The 27,351-nt window shown below is 47.8% G+C and overlaps 1 protein-coding gene across 1 annotated transcript in view; it reads right to left on the bottom strand.

Moving 5' to 3' along the window:
* The window catches only part of SHISA6 (shisa family member 6), a 392,736-nt gene that overhangs the window by 62,851 nt on the left and 302,534 nt on the right, over positions 1 to 27,351 (bottom strand). The window lies entirely within an intron of this gene.

The following is a 27,351-nucleotide window of genomic DNA, read 5'->3' as shown; positions in this document are numbered from 1 at the left end:
AGATGATAATTACAGTTCACATTATTCACAGGAAATCTCGGCATGATTAAAGAAAGGAGAAGAAAATGCTTAAGAAAGCAGAAGAGTCTTTCATGTTATTCACTTAACATTCCAGATGCTAGAGGAACATGATAATGGAAAACTGCCTCCATTCTGTTGAGCCTGCAGAATGGAACGTCTGCAAGGTAAGAAGCACTTCTAAGCAGGACATGGATTTCAACATCCAGGGTGGGACCATGAGAGATCCTGGGTTCCAGTAACTCCCTCTGAAGCCACTAGAGTGATCCATGCCCACTGAATAGAGTTCCTGGTCTGTGTCCTGACATACAGAACCTCGTGTGGGATTGTTCCTGGCTATCTGAGAAACAGACGTTCCCTCTGCCACCAACTACATTCCCTGGGAACAATGAAAACAGCAACCAGCAAGACTCATGTGCTGGAGACAGAGTTTTCATAGGAGCTGGACCTAGACAATAGAGCTCCCTCCTAGAAGAGATGAGAATGACCACAGGCTTCTCTGCATTCAGTACTAAACTGAATCTCCTTCCTTAGAAGTTTTTAAGGTCAGGCTTGACAAAGCCCTGGCTGGGATGATTTAATTGGGGATTGGTCCTGCTTTTGAGCAGGGGGTTGGACTAGATGATCTCCTGAGGTCCCTTCCAACCCTGATATTCTATGATTCTATGATTCTAAACACCCTTTGCTGCAAAGAGACAAAAAAGGATTAACAGCAGTATCACCACCACTAATAAATAATAATAGTAGTAACTCCTCTATGAACTGCAAAGCATCTTTCCCTCTTTCCCACTGTAATAAACAGCAGCATAGCACTAGGCAAGTAGCCACTAATCCATACCATATGTTGCATAAGTTTCCAGGTAAGCCCTTAATAAGTAACGTACATGCTTAGGCTGAATCATCACCATCAGATATATCAGCTTATTGGGGAGTCTTATCCTGCTGTTTTAACGTGTAGAGTTTCTTGCTGCAGACGGAGTACGTGATCAGAGGTGATTTATTTGGGTGGTGGCATACCAGATACCTAACTCAACTGAGATTCCATTGAGGAGACCAAGACTATTAGCCCAACCTTCAGCAAGTGGTGAACAAGGCTCAAAAGTGTGGTGGTTTGATTCAGACAAGCATCCAAATGTTCTGAACCTCGCCAAACCTTTTAGAGTGAGCCAATGGCCTGGAAATCTCCTCAAATGCGACATTCTCCCGAGATCCTCCAGTGCTGATTGATTTCTGTGGGTTCAGAAATGCTGCAAGAATAGTTTTCCCTATAGCATTTCTGTTCATCCCATCAGATCCTGACAGACGACAGGAAGTGGCAAATGTGTGATACTTACCAGCAGGAGAGTGAGTTTGTGTGGGGGGGGGCAGAGGGTGAGAAAACCTGGATTTGTGCTGGAAATGGCCCAACTTGATGATCACTTTAGATAAGCTATTACCAGCAGGACAGTGGGGTATTGGAGGGGGGAGGGGGTATTGTTTCATGGTCTCTGTGTGTATATAATGTCTACTGCAGTTTCCACGGTATGCATCTGATGAAGTGAGCTGTAGCTCACGAAAGCTCATGCTCAAATAAATTGGTTAGTCTCTAAGGTGCCACAAGTCCTCCTTTTCTTTTTGCGAATACAGACTAACACGGCTGTTAATCTGAAACCTGTCAAAAATATAAAATAAAACACACTAAATGTTCTGGAATCTCACAAAAAGCCTGGATAGAGTTTCACTGGTTCGTAGATTACAAGGCCAGAAGGACCTAGACCACAGAGCATTGTGATAAGCTGGTCTGACCTGCTGTATAAGACAGGCCAGTGACCTTCCCCAGAAATTTCTGCATTAAGCCCATCACGCTTGTCTGAGCTAGAGTAGCTCTTTTACAAAGATACCCAGTCTTAAAAGATTTCAAGTGATGGAGAATCCACCCCATCCCTAGGTAAGTTGGTTAGTCCCCGTCACTGTTCAGACAATTGCACCTTATTTCTAATCTGGGTTTGTCTAGCTTCAGCTTCCAACAATTGAATCTCATTCTACCTTTTCCTACTAGATTAAAGAGCTCACTCCAATCAGAAATCTCTTCCCCATGTCGGGACTTCTGTGACTTTTCTTGGATAAACTAAACAGACTGAGCTCCTTAAAAAGTAAGGAGCCACAGTCTGTGCCATACAATTCAGTCAGATGTGGTTTCTGACAAATCCATGCTGAAGTGTGTATTGAGTTCTGTAGTGAAAGTGGAGTTAAATCCTTATAGGCCTGATCTTGCAAGTTGAGGAGCACGTGGGGCCTGACTTCAATGGGCTTTGGATCAGGGTCCTGCTCAGCACTTGCAACTGTTATTGACTTCAAGAGCAGTTGTAGGTGCTCAGCAGCCCTTCAGATTTCCTCAGGGATGGAAACAGCTGAGCACCAGTCTCAGTCTCAAACCAATTACTCTGGCGGTTGGGTTCATTTTTTTTTTTTTAAATTTGCAAGTAAATCCATATCGAGCCTGGTGCATTTTAAAATGACCTCTGTTTGAAATGTGTCTTCACAAACTTCCCCACCCCACTCCCATCTCCTCACTGGAGAACATCAGCATTTTCAGAGTTAGGCCTCAATTCTGCCGCTGTGCTGTTCAGGGGACCCTGACATCTGCTCTGAGCTCCACTGGGTTGCGCACTGGTGGAGGTCTCCAGCCATATGGAGCATTTTGCAAAATCAGAATCTAAGAGATCAGCTCCTGCATGGGCTAATTTAGACATCAGAGCAGTTGTAACGCCGACAGACCCCGATCGTCGGCGGGCGGGATCGAACCTGGGACCTTTGAAGTTGAGTGTATGAGCCTCTACTCCATGAGCTAAAAGCCATGTGGCCCTTAGCTAAGGCTGTAGAGCAGACTCATTAATTTCAAAGTGGTCTCGGTGCCACTAGAGGGGACAGAACACCACACTCAGGAGGTGTGTGGGTTACACAGTGATCTAGCTGTTACCTGGATTCACAACTGGTCCCATTTATTCCACAGCAGCAGATGGATAACGGTTTACAAATGGAGGTTGGATACAGTTTCATATATGAAAAGCCCACATTTAAAACTTTAATCAACAAAACTTTCACATATAAAATGCACCAAGAGAGAAGCAGCAGAAACTGCCCTCTCCTGCAGCGTCCAGGAACTTACCCAGGGTGAAATCCTGGCTTCACTGAAGTCAATAGTCTTTAATGGGCCAGGACTTCACCCCAGGTATTTATTCCTCTTTGCATTAAATCATTCTGCTCAAATGCCCCTTCGACCCCAAGTCTCCTCACTGGTCATTTTTTTCTCTTCTGAACCCTAATGTGACTCAAGCTCTGGGGTCATTTTACAGCCATGTTCACCTCTGTGTAGCTACTAGTTTGGAGCTTGGAACTAGAATAGTTAGTGGCGGGGAGACACTGAACTAGCTTCCTTTCCAGAATGTAATTGCAGGCACAAGCCTAACTCCCCTTCTAGCTACACACAAATCACATAACTCAGGGCTCAGACCCACAATCCCAGGATGGGTGAGGATCTGAGCCTGAGACAAGGCAGGATCCAGTGTTCAATATACCTGGGGAAGTTCTGTGCCATTGCTGCACAGCGGAAAAATGCCCCCTTGCAGATTTTCTTTGCTTCCTTGCAGAAAATGATTTCTGTGGGGAAGCAAAGAGAAGCTGCACCAGTACTCACTCACCTCTCCCCGATAGCTCAGACGCATCTGTTCCAGAACCTAGGGGGAGAGGTAAATCACTGAGGGAAGGGGGTCAATATGCAGCGGCAGTCAAAAAGCAAACAGAATGTTGGGAATCATTAAGAGATAGATAATAAGACAGAAAATAACATATTGCCCCTATATAATTCCATGGTATGCCCGCATCTTGAATATTGCATGCATATGTGGTCACCCCCATTTAAAAAAAGATATATTGGAATTGGAAAGGGTTCAGAAAAGGGCAACAAAAATTATTAGGGGTATGGAACGGCTTCCGTATGAGGAGAGATTAATAAGTCTGGGATTTTTCAGCTTGGAAAAGAAATGACTAAGGGGGGATATGATAGAGGGCTATAAAATCATGGCTGGTGTGGAGAAAGTAAATAAGAAAGTGCTATTTACTCCTTTTCATAATACAAGAACTAGGAGTCACCCAATGAAATTAATAGGCAGCAGGTTTAAAACAAACAAAAGGAAGTATTTCTTCACACAGCACACAGTAAACCTGGGGAACTCTTTGCCAGAGGATGTTGTGAAGGCCAAGACTATAACAGGATTCAAAAAAGTATTAGATAAATTCATGGAGGATATGTCCATCGATGGCTATTATCCAAGATAAGCTGGGATGGTGTCCCTAGCCTCTGTTTGCCAGAAGCTGGGAATGAGTGCCAGGTAATTGATCACTTGATGATTACCTATTCTGTTCATTCCCTCTGGGGAACCTGGCATTGGCCACTGTCGGAAGACACGATACTGGGCTAGATGGACCTTTGGCCTGACCCAGTTTGGCCATTTTAATGTTCTTATGATGCTCTGTCTGCTCAGGGATGTTAGTCCCATCTGGGCAGGGAGAGGGGAGGAGGATGGAGAGAGAGTTCCCCCTCCCTCTTCCTTGCATGGAGCAGCAACCAGAGTTGGGTCAGATCAAGCCCCAGAAACTTCCCCTGGCTGCAGGGAGTTCTTCACCACGGAGGGTGCGGGGGGCTTGGCAGGGGGATCTAGGTGTGTGTGTGGGGGATGAGGCTCAGGGTGGGGGTTCCAGGTGTAGGGGGTGGTGCGGCTCAGTGGTGGTGGGGTGGATGCAGGAGGGTCCGGATGCATGGGGTTGGGCAGACAGGGAGAGCAGCTCCCTGCACACCCCACTGAGCTCCCTCTATACCCCTGGCTTCCAGAACCCCCCCTCCACTGAGCCTCCCCCCCAAACCTCCACCCTGCCAAGCCTTATCCCCTGCATCAGGAGCCCCCCACACCCAGACCCCCATCCCATTGAACCCCAACCAGCTGCACTCTGACCTCCCACCCCACCGAGCCCCACTGCCCCAGCCCGCCCTGAGCCCTAATCACCTTCACCTGGACTCCCCTGCACAGTCCCATTCCCCTCGGCACCCAGACCCTGCACTGAGCTGCCCACACAAAGACTGCATCACACAGAACCCTGATAAGCTTGAGGGAATTTTGCACAATTAAAAAAAAAAATTCTGCAAAGTTCTGCATATTTTAATTGTCAAAATAACACAGAAACACAATAATGATATAATCACACCATTTTCAATTATTTGCTGACAAGTACTTTGAAATAAATTATCACAATAATTAAAAATGGTGTGATTATATTGGTTATTTTGACCAATAAAATATGCAGAATTTTGCAGAATTTTAAAATATTGTGTGCAGAAATTTTAATTTTTTTTGGTGCAGAATTCCCTTAGGAGTAGTTCAAGCACTATTGCTGTGCAATGTAGGTACAGCCCCACTGGAATGGGGCTCTGGGAGTCCTCCAAAAGTATCCCATAATCCCCCTGGCTGACTTTCTTTGTCATCTGGACAATCAAGTTTTTCCTCACTGCACCATGAACAAAGGGCTGGAGTGGCCACCTTTTGGGGGGGGTGCTAGGGAGTTTGGGGCATGGGAGTTTGGGCTTGCATAATGAAGTACAGATGCTGGAGCCCCAGGTTGAGATCCAGGGTCCAACCCTTCCTAACCTGGGGTTACAAGTGAGTGTAGATGCTCATGCCCGAGATTAACAAATGCTGCGTCTGCTGACTCTAATTTTACTAATCCTGAGCTTGCACTGCAGGGTAGACAGACCCACCCCCATTGTGGCCATCCCAGAGCCCAGGCTCCAGCCCGAGCCAGACGTCTACACTGCAGTTTTACAGCCCCGCAACCTAAGCCCCTTGAGCCTGAATCAGCTGACCTGGTCCAGCTACAGGTGTTTAACTGCAGTGCAGCTGTACCCAATATGTCTGGGCTGCTCGAGTATCTGAATGCAATATTGGCCTCAGTTTCACTCTCTTGGAGGCTGTGCCGAACCCACCTAAAAGAAATAAACTACTTTAACAAAGATGGGAGAGCTTCCTGCATCTGTCCAGCTTTACTGCGGTGAAGTGCTGGCTCTGCAGAGGGATGATGTCTAGTTTGTGGACGTACGGCCCTAGAGATGAGCACTGAGCTCACCTCTAGTTATTTGGATACTCCATTAAGGAAATGAAAGATTAACAGCATTCTTGACTGTCAGCTAACAATATGAATTCTCTGGGCACAGCTGGAGCAGAAATTAACTAACGATAACTAAGTGAGAGAGAGAGAGACTAACTGGCTAGAATGGGGGTTGCTAGACAGCCACAGAGCCCTAAAAAAACACTGTGCTCTGAGCTACTTCAAAGCCCAGGAGAAACCACGTGGACAGACAGGAGCTTTTAAGGACTTTTCACATCTTTGCAAAGGAAGCAAATTCATGTAATTAGAATAGGGCGAAATGCAGCAGCCCACAAGATTAAACAAGAGGCCGAGTCATAAAGCCAGTAACTGCTGCCCCAGGAAACAAGACTTAGCACACAGGAGGGCGCATCCTGCTATCGGTCAGCAGTCTCAGTTTGGGGGGGGGCAGTGTCAGTGTTGGGGAGGGGGAGAGGCTGCCAGGGTGGGGAGCTGTCTGTGCGAGGAGAGGAGACACCAAGTAAGGGCCAGTGTAGAGGCAGGCTATCAGACTAGATGGATGCATGGTCTTTGCCGGCTGTGCCTGGGTGGAGCTGTCATTTGCACACATTACAGCTCCCAAGCACGTGCGGGTGCAGCTTTCTAGCATCTCTGCCATGCCTGAGCTGGGGTTACCTTATAGGGGGAGTGCAGACTGGAGTCTCTTCTGCAGAGGAAATGAATACAGCATCCTTGCTGTTGCAGCAGCTGGGTCTAGAGTCCAGCGAGCCAGCACGTTAACCTCCCCTCGCCTCGTCCCCCCTTTCCCTCCTCCTTCCCCACTCTCTCCTCTCCCCGCACATGCTGGAGGAACCACCCGGAAGAAACCCTGTGGCCAAGGAGAAGGAGGTTTGGGAAGTTTGTGGAGCTGGGGTTGAAAAGGAAATGCTGAGTTGGGAGAGACATCCATGGGCTGGGTGCTCCTCTGAACTCCCCCTGGCTGAGGAATTTGCAGCTGTACTTTGGAAGGAGCAGGGTAAAGCATCCTAAACCATTCAAATGAATAGTTCTCCCAATTTTGGATAGGGTACAAGTGACTTTTGGGAAAGACTTGGCTGGTCTGATTGGTGACAAATAAGTGATTTTAAAAAAGGGTGAGTCCCCTTTCAAATGCCTCAAAAAAATCATGCATTGCCATCTTATAGGACACTTCAGTGTCTGAGGGCCTCATCCTGTCAGGTTGCCTTAGCACCCTTAATTCCATGGAAGTCACTGGACCAAATTCTGAGGGCGATGGAGTACCTGCAACACCTGCTGACATCAGTGGACATTGCAGGTGCTCAGTACCTCTCAGGATTAGGCCCAGTGGGAACTGAGAGCCCTCAGCATCTTTCAGGATGGAGCCCTTAATAAGCAACTCAGATCAGAACATTTCAGTAAGCTTTCTGGGAGTCAAAAGTGTCTGACAGCCTTTCATCCTGATTCTTGACAGAAGAGGATCTTCTCAGCTACTGATGTATTGATCTGAACTTAGAAAGAAGCTCTTCTTCCAAGGACTGAGACTGACAGTTCTAATTTGCAGCATAAATCACTCATTGAGTCTCCTGATTCAAGGTCTTGAACTTCTGGTAATTGATGAAGAAAACTTTAAATAGCCCCCAAAGAGGCCTCATTGTACTTTCCATTGAAGAGAGATATTCCTATGTAGGCAGTCAACCTTTCTTTGGAGAATGTTTATGTCTCTCTTTTCCCTAGGGCATGGTTATGCAGTTAATGTTTCCCACATGTTTATTGTTAATAAAAATGGATTAATTTTGTTCTGCAATGGAAAAAATAGATTCTGCAGAGCAAAGGGTACATTTTCTGGTTTGTCTTTGCTAATAAGTTCCTTATAAAAACTGGAGTACTAAAATATTTTAATACATCTCAAGTATCCTACAGATATATGATGTTTCTGTAAGTTATACAATATTTTTATGTTCATTTTATAGCATTTAATGCAGGTAACTCATCTGGAATTGTTATTCCAGTGGGGGAAGAGATACACTAAACAGACTCAATCCACCTACGAAACAGCTTTTGCTTCCTTGTTTTCCCATCTATCTCCTTTCCTGATGATCTGCTCTTTCCAGTAATCTCCACATCCCCCCATCACCCAGTTTTTATCTAAGATTCAGAGAAAAATTTAACAAGTGGTTTATGACGACAAGATAGCTGTTTGGCACCAGCATAGACCGATAGTGAATTCCCTTCAAGTGCTAAGATTCCACAGTGCTTAAGTGTAAGAAAGCCATCTTGAAGAGGAATTACACTGAGAGTTAGGGACAGAAAGCAAAGCAGCCTCAGACGTTCAGAAAGAAGAGCCATGGCTGAAAAGCATAATAACATCTACTTATCTGCACTGATATAACCTAGTAATAATATTTTTATCCACCCTATTGTAACAATGTGCATTTGTGCTTTGGAATTCAGGGCAAGAAACCCTGGGCCCTGGATAGAAAAATCTATTCTCGCCATCTCTACTGCAGTGGATTTATCAAGTCCAGCAGTGAGTTTTCTTGGCAGGTGAAGCATTAAGAGATCTTGCATTAAGGACTCTGCTCCAGATAGAGAGGGGTGATTTTTCATGACTTAGGCCATTCATGTATCTCTTTCTTGAAAATTACTGATGTCCAAGAACTGTAACAGAAACTCCTCGTCTGAGTCACTAGGCAGAGAAGTTCATGGTGTGTCTTATTTTGTTGTTGTTATTGTGCAGTTTAGGGCTTAAATAAATGCTGCAGACCAGGAAGCGAGGAAGACTTTGTTAAACAGCCTTACCCAGACTAGAATGACAAGCCGATATGTGAAACATCTAGCATGGACAAGGTATGCTGCCTTGAACATGTTTTAGTTTGTCAAGTTAAAGCCCAAGAGGGAGCCTAGGGTTTAACTTGGTCAGTTCAGCTTGTGTTAAAATCTGCATTGCCTTACCTACACTAGACCTTTTCAATGTGTAGGTTAAGGTGGATTAGCCAATGTGTTCGAACATCACACCTTCAAATCCTAATCACAGGGAGGCAATCAGGAGCAGGATAGCTGGGCTGTTACACCTACATACTGCATGTACTTGTGCATATGTAACAATATACAATGAAAAATACAAAAAAATGCATTAAAAGAATCATTAATGACAATCTCTTAAAAGTTAGGAAATGGCAGATTTAAGTTGCTCATACAACCTTAATTCAAATCCCTTTTACATATTGTGACAAAGTTTCTCCTCTGCCTTGGTGGGTCCTGCGCTTATTGGAGAATTTGCTTGCCTCAGAGGTTCACAGCAGTCCTCAGTTTGGCCACATTCGTGGCTCAAATCTGCCGTTCACTCAGTTAGCCTCATCACTGGCCAGCATGGGAAAAAGGAAGAAGAACAATCCCTGCAGTCTCTGCTGATCCACCTAGTGGATCGGGGAACAGGCCAGAGACCTTCCCCTCTGGTGGAACCCACAGTCTAGGTCAACTCCTCCGGTATCAAGTAGGGAGTTAGGGGAATGGAGGGATGGGGGGAACCCGGACCCGCCCTCTACTCCGGGTTCAAGCCCAGGGCCCTGTGGATTGCAGCTGTCTACGGTGGCTTCTGCAACAGCTGCATGACAGCTACAACTTCCTGGGCTACTTCCCAATGGCCTCCTCCCAACACCTTCTCTATTCTCACCACAGGACGTTCCTCCTGATGTCTGATAATGCTTGTATTTCTCCATCTTCCAGTAGTATGCTTTCTCACTCTCAGTTTCTTGTGTCTCTCGCTCCCAGCTCCTCACATGCACACCACAAACTGAAGTGAGTGCCTTTTTAAACCCAGGTGCCCTTATTAGACTGCCTGTTTTAATTGATTCTAGCAGCTTCTTGATTGGCTGCAGGTGTTCTAATCAGCCTGTCTGCCTTAATTGTTTTCAGAAAATTCCTATTGTTCTGGAACCTTCCCTGTTACCTTACCCAGGGAAAAGGGACCTACTTAACCTGGGGCTAATATATCTGCCTCCTATCACTTTCCTGTAACTGTGGGGCCTATTTCCGATCCTCCATCTGTTCATGTATCCAGGCAGAGTTCCTCTGGGCAGCTTCCACTGACTCTCTTGACACCTTTGAGGAGCAGTGGGCGCTGTCCAGGGTTCTCTTCTCGGTGTCCCCATCCTGTTCCCTTTGTTTGACCCTTTGACCACTCTCCTGTCCCTGTTATTTCATTAGTTGTCCCGCATAATCATTTGGTGTCCAGGTCCTGTGGGATCACTTTCCTGTAGCCATCTGGCCTGACCCTGTCACAGTATGCATTATTACAGACTTTAATGACATTATCACATGCTATTTTTTCAACAGGATGGTTGCCTCATTCATTGCACAGGAAACTCCAGGAACGAGGCAGCTATTCAACATTTCTTTTTATCCCCACTAATGTATGACCCATACTTTATTTATTACACACCATCCAAACCCTACACTGAATATGGAATTGTTAAATTCCTCGTGAGATTTTCTATGACTCTCTTCACTGTGGTATCTGAGTCTCATATGCATAAACAAGTTTATTTACACAGCTCCCCTCTGTGTTAGGAAGGTATTATTATCCCCATATTTTAAATGGGGAACTGAGCCACAGAGAGATTAAGGCCAACATTTGCAAAAGTCCCTATTATTGTTGAGTACCCAACTTAAGACCTCTAGGGCCTGATTTTTCAGAGCACTTAGATTTTCTAATAGCTCTTTATCTGCACAAAGCGCAGTTCAGACATTAACTAATTAATCCTCACAAGCCTGTGAGGTACATAGGATAAGTATAATTATCCCCATGCCACACGTAGGAAAGGCAATGAAGAAAGGTGAAGTCATTTGCCTAAGGCCTCTTCATAGCACACCCAGGATTAGACCAGCAGGCCCCCTGATTGTCAACCCAATGCTCATTACTCCAGATCACACATTGTTAACAGTGAAGATATTGAGAATCCACACCTCCCATTCATTGCCTGCAGTTGAAGTTATGAGTGCTCAGTACTTTGGAAAATCCTGGTGCAGGGGCTTAATCTGGGCCCCCAGAAAATGAGAATAACACCTGTGAAAAGTGTGGATGACTTGACCTGCCCAGCATCACACAGGACACTGTGGCAGAGGCAGGAATAGATCACAGTTCTCCTGGGAGAGAGCCAACTGCCTAAGCCCCAAGATCACCTTCTCATTGCCTGTGGCCCCTACACACTGAACAGCAAAGAATAAAGTTTATTGGAAGTGTTTGCTTAGGGTAAAGTATAAGGCTCACATATTCTGCATCAACCAGCACTAAAAAATTTGCAGCTCTCGGAAAAATCATACAAAGAAAATATTTCCCAATTGTGGCAATGTTAAACATCAAACACCTTTTAAGAATGCCGGACTTCAGAAGATCCACATCAGTACAAAACTGATACGATACTTGCCCACAAGAAAACAACAGGAGGGCAGCCTTGACCCTGGCTCGTGTAGTGACAATAACAGAAGCAGGGGCAGCACACAGAGCTCAAGGGCAGGAATGCAGGTGTGCAAGCAAGGCATTCTAGCAATATCCAACCACAAGGGCGCTATGGTGAGATCCTCTAGGCCAGATTCTATATTATGCTTTGGCTGTAACTCTGTTATGTATGCATAGGGGGCGCTGTAGTTTTTGTGGGGGTGAAAGTGCTCATCAAGGGAACTGCAGTGAGTACCTGCGAGTTGTTGTCTGGAAAAAAAGAAAGAAAAAATTCACTGGGGTTAGTCCCTGTGGCTCCGCCTCCATGCTAGTGGGCAGTTGTCCTTAATTTTTCTGTTCCCAACCCCCCGCCCCAGCTCCCTGCCTGGCCCCCCGCAATAAAACTATATTGTGACTCCGTGTGTTCCTCATCACACAAACATAGCATGCACGATTTTTTGGTGACAAGGATGGGATCCCGTTGAAGATTAAGGCAAGCAGAAGGATTCTGGACCTATGCCGAGTTGAAAATTTTGCGTTTGAGAACAACCAGCAAACATTTGCGTTTGCCAGCTAAACTTTCAAGGGCTTTTAATCCCTGCAGCACCTTGGAACATTTGCTGATGGACAGTTCTGTCCCCTGAGAGGATCTCAGCAAATTTAAACTAATCAAGGCCTCTCTGTAGGTGTTTGTTAGCATTTGGGTCTGGCCACGACAGGCATTCAGCTGGCCTGCTTTTTTCCAGGGTAAACAAGAATAAATTCCTCAAGAGACCCAGAAAGGGAAGGAGAAGGCCATAAGAGGGGATGGATAGCCAACATCTAGAGAGAGAAACAATATAGACAATGCAATGCCTTCCCCTAACATGGTCGTGAAAAAGAACAGGAGTACTTGTGGCACCTTAGAGACTAACCAATTTATTTGAGCATAAGCTTCCGTGAGCTACAGCTCACTTCATTGGTGATCTTCATAAGAAAATCAAGAGCAGGGGACATTGTGAAACACACTGTAGCGAGACTGGGCAGCAAGGAACGAAGGGTACAAGCCTGAGTTCCAGCTTGGATTCCAATGCCTCCTTTCTCAGTTGCTTGTGACAGTTGTTAGTTACATCACTTCATGCACGACTGGAAGGTACTCATTCTACAGTGATCAAGGGAGTTTATGAACCAATATAGAGTAGAATTTGGGCAGAATTGTTCCAACCTTGCCCCAAGCCTAAAATGGATTGCTTTTAAGTGTGATCAATCTTTATTTGACCTTTTAAACTATGCAAGTGAGAGAAAAATACACTTGCTCCTAATTTGTCAGTGAGGTTATGGCCAGCCTGAAGGTATTTGAACAAGAATTAGGACTTCTCGTCACATCATGCCACCCTCTGCTAATTTCCAGGCACAATAAATGCTCCTGCAGGGTGATTTTTGTTTTATTTCCCCCCGTTAGCTAATTTCTGGTACTTTCTACCCAGTACTGGGTGCCTTGCCTATAGGTCTGTCCATTGTGTCCGTTACGTGTTCAATATGGGCTTGAGCCAGAAGTGGGCTGAGTTCTCTGGCCCTGCTCCATCAAAGCACTTAAGCACATGCTTAACTTGAAGTTAGTGACGTCAATAGGGCTACTCATGTGCTTGTTAATCCTGTGCTTAAATGTTGTATTGGGTCAAGGACAGAGGGCTCAGTGCCATGCAAGATTGAGCCCTAGATGAGGCACCGAATTAGGAAAGTTTATGCCCATCCCTCTTCAGGCCAGTGCTTAAGCAGGTGCTTAAGTTGAGAGGAAGTCAGAGTGGGTAGTGCTTTACTCCACCAGCAATCCCACTGAAATCATTGCTATCACTCACTGAGAGCAAGGATATCAGACTATTGCCCAGGGTTAGTAACTGCCTGTCTTGTTTGTCTAGTATCACACACTACTTACATGGTGCTTTCACTCCACTGAGTTAATTCATTGATGGAGAATTGAATGCATGCTATTAAAAGGCTTTAGGAAATGTTCCCTAAGAGAGGCCTGTTACCTCTGACTGCAAAGCAGCACTGCCTTCCTCATACCAGACACTGATCTAGGGATGTTTTATGCAGGCTTGTTATTTTTTAAAACATTAATAAATATTTAATTAAAGAAAAACAACTTTTCCCATATGGTCTCATTAGAATTTTTCTTGCTCGGCTAATTCCAAATGGGCTGAAGTTGGGAAGCTGATTTGTGTGTAAAGCTCACGGACACGTAAATATCAGGGAAACTGGCTCAGAATTCACAGTTGCAAGCAAGTAAAATGGAAAGTTTTACACACGCTCAGTAGAGCTTTGTTTCCCGTGGGGATCGGGGGCAGCTGTTGATGCAGAGTGCTGTGGGATGCGTAGCAGTGCCTTTGTTTAGCTGCCCCATTAAACTAAAGCCGAGCTGGGCTGTGAAAACTTCCAGTGAATGGGGCTATGATCAGCAGCAGGGAAATGGCTAAGTTCCTCCCGCCAGATTGCTAGATTCAAGTTTTCTTCTTTCCGCCTTTATTTCCAAAAGCTCAGGGACATAAAATGAAACCAATCATAATGATGCAACCGCAGCAATCAAAACTCAGGAAATTCCGGGAGTTAAATTGCTGCTGCTGTCTCAGATTGGACTCCTTCTTTCTGTGCAGTTTCCTACCCCTCTTTTCCTTCTGAAATAGAAACATGACTATCATATTTTTATGTTTGTCATATAGGACGTAAAAGTTATAGGGTGTGGAACATTTCAGGGTTGGAGTTCTCTACCTTGTTGAATAAAGGCTGATGTGTCACATTTCATTTCATTGCATCTAGTGTGCTTTGCCAGCTGTTTATGGTTTTAACGACTTGCGCTAATGCCCAGCTCTGCTGGGAGATGTCAAAAACTGTTAACAAACATCTACATATCAGGTGGGATTTCTCAAAGGCCCCGACTCAGCACTGGGAGCAGAGTTAGGCCAGCGCTGAGTCCTTCGGAAATTTCCACGCACCAAGATGTAAACAAAATACTAACATTCACAGGGCCATGGGCCAGACATGAGTCTGCACAGTGACTTTTGGTGAAATTTTTGGCACCACTGCGGAGCATCACAAAGTGCGGCCCGGTTTTCTGCACATACAGCGCAGGCCTGCGGCATGTGTATAGAGCAGAGAACTGACTTCTCTTTAGAGCACGTTAGGAAAATGTGCAGAGTCCAGATAACTTAGGAAACGCATTACTATTACCTGTAGTGCCAGCTTAGGGCAGTAAAGTCATTGTAAATAATACATAAATCGATAATGCCAATCAGTTACACTAATTTATCATTGTATGATTTACTAGTGTTCAAACACGTTATAGGATTGACAGATGTAGGATAATATCTACTATAGCTCCTAGTATAATAATATTTTCAACTGTCCACTGAAATGTGTAACATAAAACAAACTACAGTGCTGCCAACTCTCAGTTTTATCGTAAGTCTCACAATATTTGGTATTCTTCTTAAAGCCCCAGCTGCTGGAGTCATATGATTAGGTGAGACCCTCTGCTTTCATTAAAAACAAAAGGACGTTTCTAGCCCTCAGAGTTGAAAATGTGACACAAGTACACCCCTGAAAGTCAGAAACCAGAGACAAAGAACAAGAACCAACATTTATTACTTCTTTTGTAATGGTCTACGAGATCTACTAATGAAAAGCAATAGCTATCATCATTATTTATTAAAATCTCATGATTTTTAATCTAGTCTCATGATTTTGTCAAACTTGACTCATGATTTTGGAATGTTTGTGGTTGTTATATCCAGAAACTTTGATGATAGTTTCTGCAGGATTTATCACTGTTTCTGCATTGAAGCCTAGCCAGTAACATTTATGGCAGAGGGCCAAACAGGGTGTGCACTGTGGTCAGCTGGGGCAGAAGAAAGAGGCCAAACGGAAACAGAGATATCACCATGGGCAGAGCTTGGTGCTCACAATAAATGCAACAGAAACTCAGTAATCTCCAGTATATCTGTAGGCAACACCATAGCTTGGGAAGTATCAGGGTTAGTGTGATGGCTTTCATGATCCTTCAGCTGATCTGAACGCTTAACACGGAGCTGGTGGGGAAATGGAATATCCATTCCACAGGAAATGCCGACATTTTCACATTTGGGTTGGAATTGGAACAAAAAGTTGAAATTTTGAAATTTCCCACGGAATGAAAATTCAGAAAAACAAGTTTGATTTGGATCCATCAATACATTTGGTTTCGATAACGTCCAATTGTTTCGTTTGATGAGGTAAAAAAGTTTAATTTCAATAATGTCAAAACTTTAGTATAACTTAAATGCTAAATATAATAGATCCTAGAACAATCAAATTAATATGTAATATGTATCTACATGAAATTAATTGAAATGATCAAGTTAAAACAACACTTTTTTTACTTTATTGAAACAACTGAAAGAGTTTGCTTCAACTTTTTCCCGTCCATTTTTGTCAAAATCAGTAAGTTCCTGAGAAATGTTTTGATTTCCATGAGACAGTTCTGGCTAAAGTTTTTCAGCCATCTCTATTTCCCAGATGTCTTCAGTACAGACAGAGCAAAATCCTACTCTCCTTTGCACACCTGCTAAATTCTACTCTCATGGTCTCAGTGACATGAGTGGGGTTAGCTCACTTTTACACCTCTATAACTCACACCAGTCTGGCCTGCTAGGTGTCTATTGTGTGTCACATACCCTCAGTACCTATCACCACCACTCTGAGCCCATTTTCCCTACTCTGCACAATGCCCTAGGGCCCTGTTTTTCTCCAGAAGCATAGCTGGGGAGTCTATTCTCCCTTTCTGTGACTCCAGCTGCCTTCCTTGTGCAAGCAGCTTGAAAATCAGCATGTCCTGGGTGAATGTCACTTACCCTGGCCTTATCAACAGACACCTGGGATTCTCACACCTGCAGTTTTTAACACCAATTTTATACTGTCAAAAGCATTTTGTAAACTCAGGTAACGAAGTGTAAAGTGCCTGCCACTCAAGCCCTGCTAACTGAGCTGAGTAACTGCAGAGTGCAGACATCATCTTCCTCCTGTGTGCTTTCCCTTCCCAGCCTCCCTTCCAAGCTGTTCTCTTTGGGGGAATAGATCTGTCTAAAAACAGATTGTGGGCAATTCCATTGGAGCCCTATGACAATTGCATTTCATTTGATCATGTTGCAAACCCAACCCAACGGTGACTCCTCTTCAGGGACACCACATTTTATTCAGCCCAACAAGCATTTATCTTGATATCTTTTCCTCAAATCTGCACTATCTCAGTTCAAGATGTGTGACAAACAGATGTAATGAAGATACAAGCATGGGCAGCTCATCAGAGGAACTCCAGAGCTTCTGCAGTCCACAAAGGGAAAAGCCACCATGGCCCAGCTGACAAACCAGGTGACGTCACTGTCCGGTTTGTAAAAGCCAGGCAGCAAGCTCCAGAGATGAATGAATGGCAGCCAGATGGGCAGTGTGGATTTTCCGCATCCTCATTGACCAAACAGAACTCTGTGGCACAAAGGTGCATGGGGCGGAAGCCAATCAATCAGTAACATTAATCAATTACCAGTGGATTTTGCTATTTGACTAGCTCTAGCAAATAGGAATATTTTTGCCATCCACCTATTCCACAACTACTGATTCCCCAGCTGAGTCACAGCCCCTTAGTGCCATTGTGGTGCAAAGGGGCCTAATCCATGGGGCCCTAATCCAGCTACAAATGTCCAGGAGAGAATACCTCTATTAGAGGGGAACGACTTTCTGCCACCAGCGTACCACAACCGGCCCTGTGCCTCCGCCCACCCTCCTTGCCGTGGGGACATGTCTGGGGAGCAAGGCATGCTGGGGACTGGGATGGGGTGGGGCGGAACGGAGCAACCCTCCATCCAGTATAGAGGATCTTATGCCAGTGACAGAACACAGAGCTGCCCGGCAGCAGCAATGTGCGTCATCAGGGATGGGGCTGTCCCTCATGCCAAGCAGCTTGCTGGCGCAGGGGACACTCACCCGAGTTTAGGTAGTTTTGTCTATTGAGTGTGACACCAGGTCATTTGGGTCTGGCCCTTCACCGCTGTTGCTGTGGTTGCTGACATTAGGCTAAAAGAAAAGGAGGACTTGTGGCACCTTAGAGACTAACCAATTTATTTGAGCATAAGCTTTTGTGAGCTACAGCTCACTCCTGTTCTTTTTGCGAATACAGACTAACACGGCTGCTACTCTGAAACCTGACATTAGGCTATTGCTTAGCTCTGCAGCCTTTTCAGCTAGGCCCCTCCATGGATGCCAGCTGCAGTGACTCTGTAGAATCAAGAGCCCCATTCCTCGCCCCTCCAGCCCCTGCCCTCACAGCCGTACCCCCTTCTGAGCACAGCTGACTGGGTCACCAATGGGACACTCACGAGTCAGTTTGAAAGCCCTTTGTGATGGACAGACCAGTTCAGTCGGAACTAGCCTGAACTTGCCCCTCCCTGAACTGTTCCACTGGGTTAAAAAATTCTGCTACTAACTTGTGCTACTACTTGTGCCTTGCAAAGCAGGGTCAGTCTCACTACCTCAGCTCAGCCACAGGGCCCATGAGGCACAGAGAGGTGAGGCGCTGGCCCCAGGCCACGCAGTGCATCAATGGCAGAGCTGGGGAGACACCCAGGAGTTCTGACTTCCACTGAGGTGCTCTATCCATTGGCCCCCACTACCTCCTCCATCACTGCACCCACACACGGGCCACAGCTAAACCCCAGACAGCCACAGTTCTGTGCTGTCTGGCAGTGGTGGCAGCAAGGGCCAGTGGAGATGAATGACTCCCATGGGCTGGGAGAGTCCCGGCCATGTACTCTGGGGCACCATCCGGCGAAGGCCCAGAGTGGGGCTCAGTAGGAAATGGAGCAGACGTGTGGAGCCTTGCAAAGGGGGTTCTGGGCCCTGCCCCCTTTGCCCTCCCTCCCTCACAAGACAGGAGGGGCTTAGGGAGTCCATAGGAGATCACAGAGGCCATGGGCAGCAAAAGGGGTCTCTCCCGATAGAGCAGGCTGTTGAGCATCTCAGCAAGGATCTGACACAATCCCTTAGGGGACCCAGCCCAATGAATATCAGCACGTGCGTCTGCATTTAAAAGAGAAACCCAGGCCTCGGGGCGAGCCGGAGCACAAGAGAGACAGGCTAATTTAATTGCTTTGCCCTTTCCATCCAGAACAGCTCACGGAAAGTCTGCTCTTGAATCCCTCTCTTCCTCCAGAATCCTGCCTAGCAGAGATGTTGGCAGGATGCTCCACTGGTTCCACATTCCCACAGCTTCTGGGAGTGAAAGTTTTCAATGTTTGTCCCCAGTGAAATCCTGCAGAAATCCCACCGGTGTCCCCGTGCCCTAGCCAATGCCACCCTCCTACCATGGGGACTAGGGGCAGGATTCCCTGCTCCCACCTCGAGCAGTGACCCATGCCCAGGAACCGTTATATGCACACTGCACACATGAGAGGGGAGGCCTGAGCATGTCCATGATGCCAGCAGCAGGAGATGGGCCCAGCCTGGCCAAATGGAGAGCCAGGGGAGTGAGGTGAAACCTGCTCATGCCCTTCTCCATCCCCTGTCCATCCATCCCTACAGGCCCCCTCACCCATGTGTTACAATGTCACTGTGTTCCCAGTGGGCCTTAACTTAGGAACAAAGACTGCATGAAGGATTCTTGTCCCTGTTACATTCACAGCATCCTAAGAGAGACATTAGACAAAAAAAATCAATTCTCTTGCTAGAAGGTTGCAAAGTAACACTCCATTATCTCTTAGAATCCAGAACCTTAACACACAAGAACCAGAGAGAGACAAAGCAGGCTGCTCCCCAAACCGGAGCAGCACAACTCACCCCATCTTACTCTAGACTGGCTCTTTGCAGACTGACTGCAGCCATGCTGAAAGACACATGCTTCCCTACAGAGCCCCCCTAGCCTGCAAGCAGGACGAAGAAACCCTTACGAATTAAAATGACAGCTTGTAATTGTTACAGTTTTCAATACAGCACTGTCACCAGGAAGCTGCATTTTTGGAGGAAGGGGACAGGAGCCTTTGTGCTGAGGGGCTATTGTGCTCCCATTTATACTTGGAGTCCAAACTTCTTGGGCTAACGTGTTTCTAAGCATGTCATCCAGGGATAAAGTCAGGTTTAACATCACACTGGTTAAAGCACGTCATGCTAACATGATGCATTTCCTTAGCATAGACAAGGCTGATGAGAGCTGTGTGTTTGTATTTGGACCAGAACGTGTCCCCAAGAAATCAGCAACTCTGTGCTTCAGAGACCTTCTGAGTCTTCACACAAGGCATGCCTCTGCACTGCGGCCACCTCCTCTTGCCTGTGCTCTGTGCAGTCTCTCTCCCCAGGCTTGGTCTTGTTTGCACGAGGTTCTAACTGTTACTCTTGGGGGAATTCTGTGCCACTGTGCATGCACAGAATTAATGTCCCCTGCAGATTTCTTTGCTTCAGTGAAGAAAAATGACTTTCTGACAGGGAAGCAAAGGGAAGCCACAACAGCAGTCATGCGACCCTCCCCAGCAGTAGGTTTTGGGTGCCCAGGGCAGCCAGCAGAGAGGAAATCACTGTGGGGCATGGGGCGGGGCTGGGGAAGACCCAGGCTGGTGGCTCCTACCCTGCTCCAGACTCAGCTGCTAATCCTGGCTGGGCTGAGGAGAACGGGACTTTCCTCTTCCCCTGCACGGCATTCAGGGCCATGTCAGACCCACCCCTATATTTCTCCCCAAGATGTAGGAAGCTCTGCAGACTCCCCCCGCCCTGCTTCCTGCACCCATCGCTCCTCAGCTGAAGGGGGAGGGATCACTGTACAGGGAGCTGCTCCCACATCTGCCCAACCCCCGTGCATCCAGACCCCCACATATCCAGACCCTCCAACTGAGCCTCACTCCCCCCCACACGCAGAACCCTCCCTGATGAGCCCCACTCCCTCTTCATCTGGACCACCCCAATGAGCCACCTACACCTGGATCCCCAATCAGCTGCACCTGGCTCCTTACCCCACTGAGTCCCACTTCCCCAGCATCTGGACCCCCCTGTTGAGCCCCAACCACTTTCACCTGGACCCCCCTCCATAGTCCCATTACTGTTGCACCCAGAACCCCCCAGCAAGTCCCTGTGCATCCAGATCCCCCACACACCCAGACCCCCCCCACTAAGCCACCCGCACCCAGATTGCCCCACATGGAACCCTCTCAACCCACACCTGGTTCCCCCCACACTGAGACCCTCCACATTTGGATCCTGCCTTGCTGAGCCTGTCTGCCCACACCTGATGCACCTGGCACAGAGGGGCAGGTCCTTGGGGTGTTTCTGGGGCAGGCCCGGTCCTTGTGCTGTGTCAGGGTTGGGTGCAGTCTCACGACTGAGTGCATGTCCTGCGGAGGGGCGGGGAGAGCTGCACAGTGATCTCCCACCTCTGTGCAGCCAGTGGCCTGTACTCCCCAATGCCTCATGCTGAGCTACTCTCCCAATGCCCCTGTCCAAAGCAGTAGTGTTATGCAGGGGTCTTGCTGGACAGAAGCGTTTTCACTGCACATTAGCCGTGAAGCACATAGCCTCAGCTGGGGACAGCAGCTTTGCCAGTCCAGAATTTGTCTGTTGTAAGGGGAAATCAAGGCGCCAGCCTTCCAGCTTCTCCCAAACTAGCTTTGCTTTCTAAGTGCCTGGGAAGGGGCATCCCAGATTCAGTCTGTATTTCACAGTCCAGGTCAATATGAGACACCACCAGATTGGCCTCATGTCATGTGATCTCATGACTCCTCTCTCTCACGTTTTTCCAAGAGAAACAATGTGAAGAGGTTTCCTGCTCCCACCCCAAATGTATGGTCCTTCTCTGGCCCCCTCACAGTATTTGAGCGCCTCTGAATCTTCACTACATTTATTCACACAGCTCCCTGGGAGAAGCAGCGGGTCCACTGTGCAGGTGGGAAGCAAGGCACTCCAAGATTAAGTGACTCACCTAATGTTGCCCAGGAAGTCAGTGCCAGAATAGGAATTTGAGCCCCAGATTATCACCCTAATCACTGACCATCCCTTATTCAGGCCAGACTCCTAATACCAATGGCAAAGGGTTCCTGAAGCCCCCTGCTGGAGGAGGTGGGGGCAGGCTGGATTATCTTGGAAGAGCTGAAGGTACACACGAGGTTCTCTTGGCTCTCAGTCCCCAGTGCAGTCTCTCCTTCAGCTGGACATGAATTGCTGCAATGAGGCTGGGATCTTTCTGAATGGAGAAAGGGACAGTTCTTGTGGCGCAAAAGGGCATGTTTCAGGAGCAGCAGCAAAGCAGTAGCATGTGCCTGGCCTCTGCCCTCTCAATCCCCACAGCCTGTCTTGACACCCGGTGCCATCACAGTCCCTGTGCTCTCCTGAGCTATTGCTGCTGGAGACCCATCCGTCCCTCAAGGGGAGCAGGAGAGCAGGGTAATGGCACCAGCCCCTTCTGCATTCGCTGGGGCAATGGACTGCGAGGAAGCAGACCTGGGTGCTATCACAGGCACTACAGTTGGTTCAGTGTGTCAGCTCGAGGAGCTCTCTTGCCCGCTCTGTGCTTCAGATTCCCCATCTGTAAATGGCTGTAAGCCTCCCTGTCTACAGGGCTTTGCAGTCTGTCACGTGGGTGGCAGCAGAGACTCCACTGTCTGACCTTGAGGCCATGGTGCAAATTAGAACTTTGTGCCCTGCAGCCTGATTCCGCAGCAGGGCGATTAGCAGGGACGAAGCACTTGGCTCCATACAGGGTTCCACGAGGCAGGGCAGCCTGGCCCCCGTGCAATGCCTGGCCACTGCTCCGCAAGCCTCAGGATGAAAGGCAGGACAGTAGGGCAGCCTCTCCATGTGCCTGTGAACCGCGCAGAGCAAAGGAGCCCAGGCTCCTGCCTGAGAGCCCAAGCCACTGGTGCTGCACCCCATGCAGGCATTCCAGGTGGCTCGGCAGGCCACAGGATGTTGGGAGGCGCCTCCCAGAAAGGACAGCAGCTGAGGCAGGGTCAGATCCCTCCCTCTACATTTCCAGAGCCCAGGCCCTCTCCCTTCAGTCTCTCAGTTCTTGCGGTTTCAGACTTTAATCAGGATTATTTGTCTTTACTTGAAAGGCAACACACAGGGAGAATAGATTGGATTTGCAGACGTGGCTTATACTAGCTCCAAAGTGCAAGGTGGTCTCGGTGTGAGATGTGCTGCAATACACTGTAAGTGTGGCTAAATGCACCTCTGTAGTGACACCCTGCACACCAGTGTAATAATCTTTGTACAAAATATGGCATGTGAGGTACCATTTGAAAACTAATAACTTGCATCATTATATATATATATATATATATAGTTATGAACATAAACTAAAATTACGACTGAAATGTCTTTACCCAGCAAGTCTGGGGTAAACCTGTTCCTTAAAGACAAAGGACAAGCTGACGCCTCTAGCCAGGTGTCATCAAAGCTGATTGGCCATCACCTGTCACGTAGCCGTTCTTTGGTAGGACAGGGGGCAGGAACAGATCAATCTGCAGTTTAGCAACAACATGGAACCTCCTTCACCATGAGACTCCATGTCTCAGTTGGAAGGAACTTTATCTAGGGGAAACCTTCAGGAACATGCATTTTCAAGGGTGAGTGGACTATAAAAGTGAGGGACAAAACCAACCCATGGATTCTCTCTTTCTATCTCTCTCTTGCCCTTTCTCCTAAGAGGACAAAGAAGCCAGCTCTTTAGACTTGGAGGGCAGATTCCGACTTGAGAATTTGGTCAGCCCTGTTGTTGGGATCCTGTGGTAAGGGTTTTACCTCGAACCAAGTCTCGTTTAAATTACTAGGCAGCGTTTAATCTTTAATTCTCTTGTAACCATTTCTGACTGTAATACCTTGTACTTGTACTCACTCCAAATCTCTCTCTTTGTAGTTAAATAAACTTGCTTTATTCTTTAATCAAAATTAACCCAGTGCTGTGTTTAAACTGAACTATTTAGAACTCCATTTAAAGTAGCAAACTGTTGTACATTGAACTCTTATGGGGTAATGGACCTTTAGTATCTGAACTGCCCAGGAGAGAGTGGGACAGTGCAGAACACACGATCCGAGACTGGGAGTGTGTTGAGGTCACCCTGCAAGTAGGAATCAAGGCAGGTGGCAGCCAGAGTGTGGCTGGTGTTTGCTGACAGGCTGCGGGATCAGAGTTGCTGGACCAGGGCTGTGGCTATACACAGACAGTCAGTCATGCTGGCAGGCTGTTTGTGAGGTACCCCAGGTTGCAGGGCAAGTGGTGACACAACCCTTCACTGGTTTGGATTGCACCCTGAAATGCAATAGTAGGTCATGGAGGGCAGGGTGGAAAGAACCCCAGTTTTCCCCCCAGACTATTGATTTTTCCTGCTGCATGGTTCTTTCTCCCCTGGCTATTCTGCATTCTTAGCCAGTGGCAGGGAAATAATGAATTGTGATTCATTAGTTTCTGACCAGGATGCATGTTCTGCATCTAAAATTCAGAAGAAAATGGTGATGGAAGCACAGAATGCGGCACAGCTCTAAACAGTTACGCTGCCTTCCATCAGGGACTGTCCTGTCCACTCCAGCTGCGGTCTAGGACAGATCTCAGCATTCCAGGAGCATAACGCGATTCCAAAACTAGCAGATCCGACCTGCTGGTGTGCCAGGATTCTGAGCTCCCCTTTACACAGAATCTTTCATTCCAAAGGAACCCAAGGCAATTTATAAGGTATATCTTTGTAAACAATTTCACCCACCACTGAAATGCAGCTAGCTCTGGGGTGGAACATAGCAGCTATTCAGAAAAATGCTACACAAGAGCTAAGTGGAAGTGGTGAAATTAAAGTGACCCAGACTGTAATTTGGCCTAGGATGCCATTGCTAAGGCCCCATAAAATAACAGATCTGGGATCCATGGGCATAGTATGCAGTGAGTGCTAATAAGCTTTCATGGGCTCTACAATGGGGTCAGAATCTGAGCTGTACATCTGATCAATACAGCACCATCAGATGCCCCATGCCAGGGGATTGACTCAGCCCTCACTTAGAGGCAAGAGCACCCCCGCCCATCATCACCACTGCCTACAGGGTGGTGTCTGCGAGCTGTCCTTGTGGATGGCGACCTGGCTTTCCTACCTTCTGTCTGGATCCCAACAGTGCAATGTACCTGGGCTTGAAGTCATTAACTCCAGCTAGTACAGACTACAGCAGCACATCTCCTCAGCAATATGGGCTATAGCTAGCTCTTCAAACCTGTTCTCCACTCCCTACATGGCTTCCCACAGAAGAACTAGTCAGGTCTCACGTCTGAGTCCCTCTAGTGCCACATGGTGCCACGTCCACCTATCGCGCCGCACACTCCTAGAGAGCTCCACAGTGCCATGCATACCATTAGCGCTGCACAGTGCCATGTATCCCAATAGCACTCCACAGTGCCATGCCCACCAGTAATGCCCCATGGTGCAACACATAGCAATAGCGCCCCCATGCATGCCTATAGCACCACACGGTGCCATACACAGGACCCCACAGTGCTTATAGTGCTCCACGGTGCCATGCACACCTAATCTTGTTCCGCCCTGACTTTTGCACTGATCTCCCTGGAAATGTTCCCCTCACTTTCGAGCCAGCAGTGCCCAGTTTAGGAGAGCTCTGTTCCATGGGCGGGCCAGGCCTTTGAGCCTCTCTCTCATTGTTACATCTGCCAAATTTGTCTTCACTCGGAATGCCAATCTCGCTGGCAAACACCCAGCACATGCGCCCTGAAAACATCCCTCCGGTGTTGTTCTCTCTGTGCCACACATTCATCGTGGAGTAGCCCAGCACACATGCCGAGATGTGACCTCTGCCCTCCATTGCAGAGCGCTGGTGACAGTCTCCAGTCAGGAGGCCACCAGGCAACAGTGCTCAAATAACTCTAGCAGGAGTCAGGATCATCCACCGCTTCCCATTGGCAGCAAGCACTGGGAAAAGCTCTGCCTGAACTGAAAGCTTGTCCATGACCTCCCTGCTTGGATGTGGGACACTCTCCAGCCAGGTCACTCCTTGTGACAGCCTGACATGCTGGCCTACCCAGGCTGCTGGGCTCACTCAGCTCGGCTGTGCAATCAGATCGCCAGGAGGAACCCACGTTGCAGTGCTGTGTGCCCAGAGAACACCGCAATAACAGGTATGTCGGGCTTCAAAGTGTTGCTGGGTCAGACCGCTAAGCGGGCTGGGCCTGAGCTACAGACCATGCTGTTCTGAGCCGTCTGACCACACTGGCCCAGGGGCTGGCCAGAGACTTCCTTTCCATGACTAATGGGGAGGGGTCGGTAGTGGTTTTAGTTCTGATGCGGAACAAACCCAAGACCTTTCACAATGTTTCACAGTGCAGGAGAGTCAGAGACCCACTCCAGATCAGCCCATTGGTCAGGGCACTCGGCTGGAGGCTTGGGCCAGGTTCTTGCTCTGCTGGATGCGTAGGTGGGGTTCCCAAGTGCCCTCACCGCCTGGCTATTGGCTGATCCAGAGGGAGGCCCATTCTCTCTCTGGGTTTTCCACAAACACATGGAAAGGTCGCGAGTTTGTTCCAATATAGAGCAGGAAACTTTCTGAAATTTCAGAATGTTCTTCAGATGGGAAAACTATTTCCTGCCTGGTTCTCAGGAGACCCTGTGCCCTCTGCCGCCTGTGCCAGTCCCATGCCTTAGCCACTCTGCATCTCCGCTCTCCTTAGAGTAACTTCTCCAGGCCAGACCATCCCTTGGTGCAACTCCATTCATTCCAGAGGGGTTCCACCAGGGATGAATTAGCCCATTATCCTCAGTGGAGGCACTCTAGATTCACACTGGTATGTGAGGGGAATGGGGCTCTCCAGCCACTTCACTGCAGATATTCAGCTGCTTCACTAATCCTATGTGGTCTGTAAAGCAAGAGTCCCCCAACTCCCCCAGGCCTTCTGCTTCCACTAACTCCTTCCTCAGTTGTCCCTGCTGGAGTCTCTCTCATCCTGAAGGTGTATCTTCCCTTCACAGAGCTACTGCTCCTTGCCTGTTACCCAGCACTGCTCACTCCCACGATGGAAACCCCAAAGCTTTTCTGAGGGAGCCACTTCCTGCTCTTGGCCCTTAGCAGGGAAGACAGGTTTTGCCATCGCAAAGGCAGCAGGCTAGAAAGGCAGAACCTTGACAGGATCCAGCCCTTCTCTGCACTGACATCCAGCTCTCTTGTCTGGATCCCAGCCTGCCTCTCTGCGCCTATCGCAGGCTCCCCCAAGGCTCAGTGGAGACGGGTGCTGCATTGTCTTCAGAACAGGGCTCCTGAAAGCCAGTGCTGGGCCCAGGCTGCCAAATTTGGATCTAGATCGGAATTCACCTAAACCCAGAAGGTGTTTGGATCCCGGGTTCTGGTTGGGATCCATCTTCCGTCCATAAAGGAGACCCAGATGAAATAAGGAACGAGCAGCTTCCAAACATCCAGAGCTACGCAAACAGTTAACTCAGATGCTGCCCTGTGGCGTTGTCTGGGTTAATTGTACCTAGAGAGGCGCCATGGCAGTGAAAAGGAGGAGGCTCAGGGCTGTTAAAGCATGCAGCAATGGGGAAGAACAGCGTGTGGCAAACAAACCAGGGCCATGGTCAGCCCCAGTACTCCCAGCTTGTGCTCAATGCAGCATACCCTGGGGGCCTGACGACAGGGGGTCATGGCGGAGTGGGGGAGGGGAGGGACTACCCATGGCAGACCCTGCAGAAAGCCATCGCTCAGGCTAGGTGGCTGGTGGCATCTGATTGATC

This window comes from Lepidochelys kempii, chromosome 14, assembly GCF_965140265.1.
Source record: "Lepidochelys kempii isolate rLepKem1 chromosome 14, rLepKem1.hap2, whole genome shotgun sequence".
Classification (NCBI taxonomy): domain Eukaryota; kingdom Metazoa; phylum Chordata; order Testudines; family Cheloniidae; genus Lepidochelys; species Lepidochelys kempii.
The sequence above is the reverse complement of the archived record's forward strand: the minus strand, read 5'-3'. Positions and strand labels throughout refer to the sequence as shown.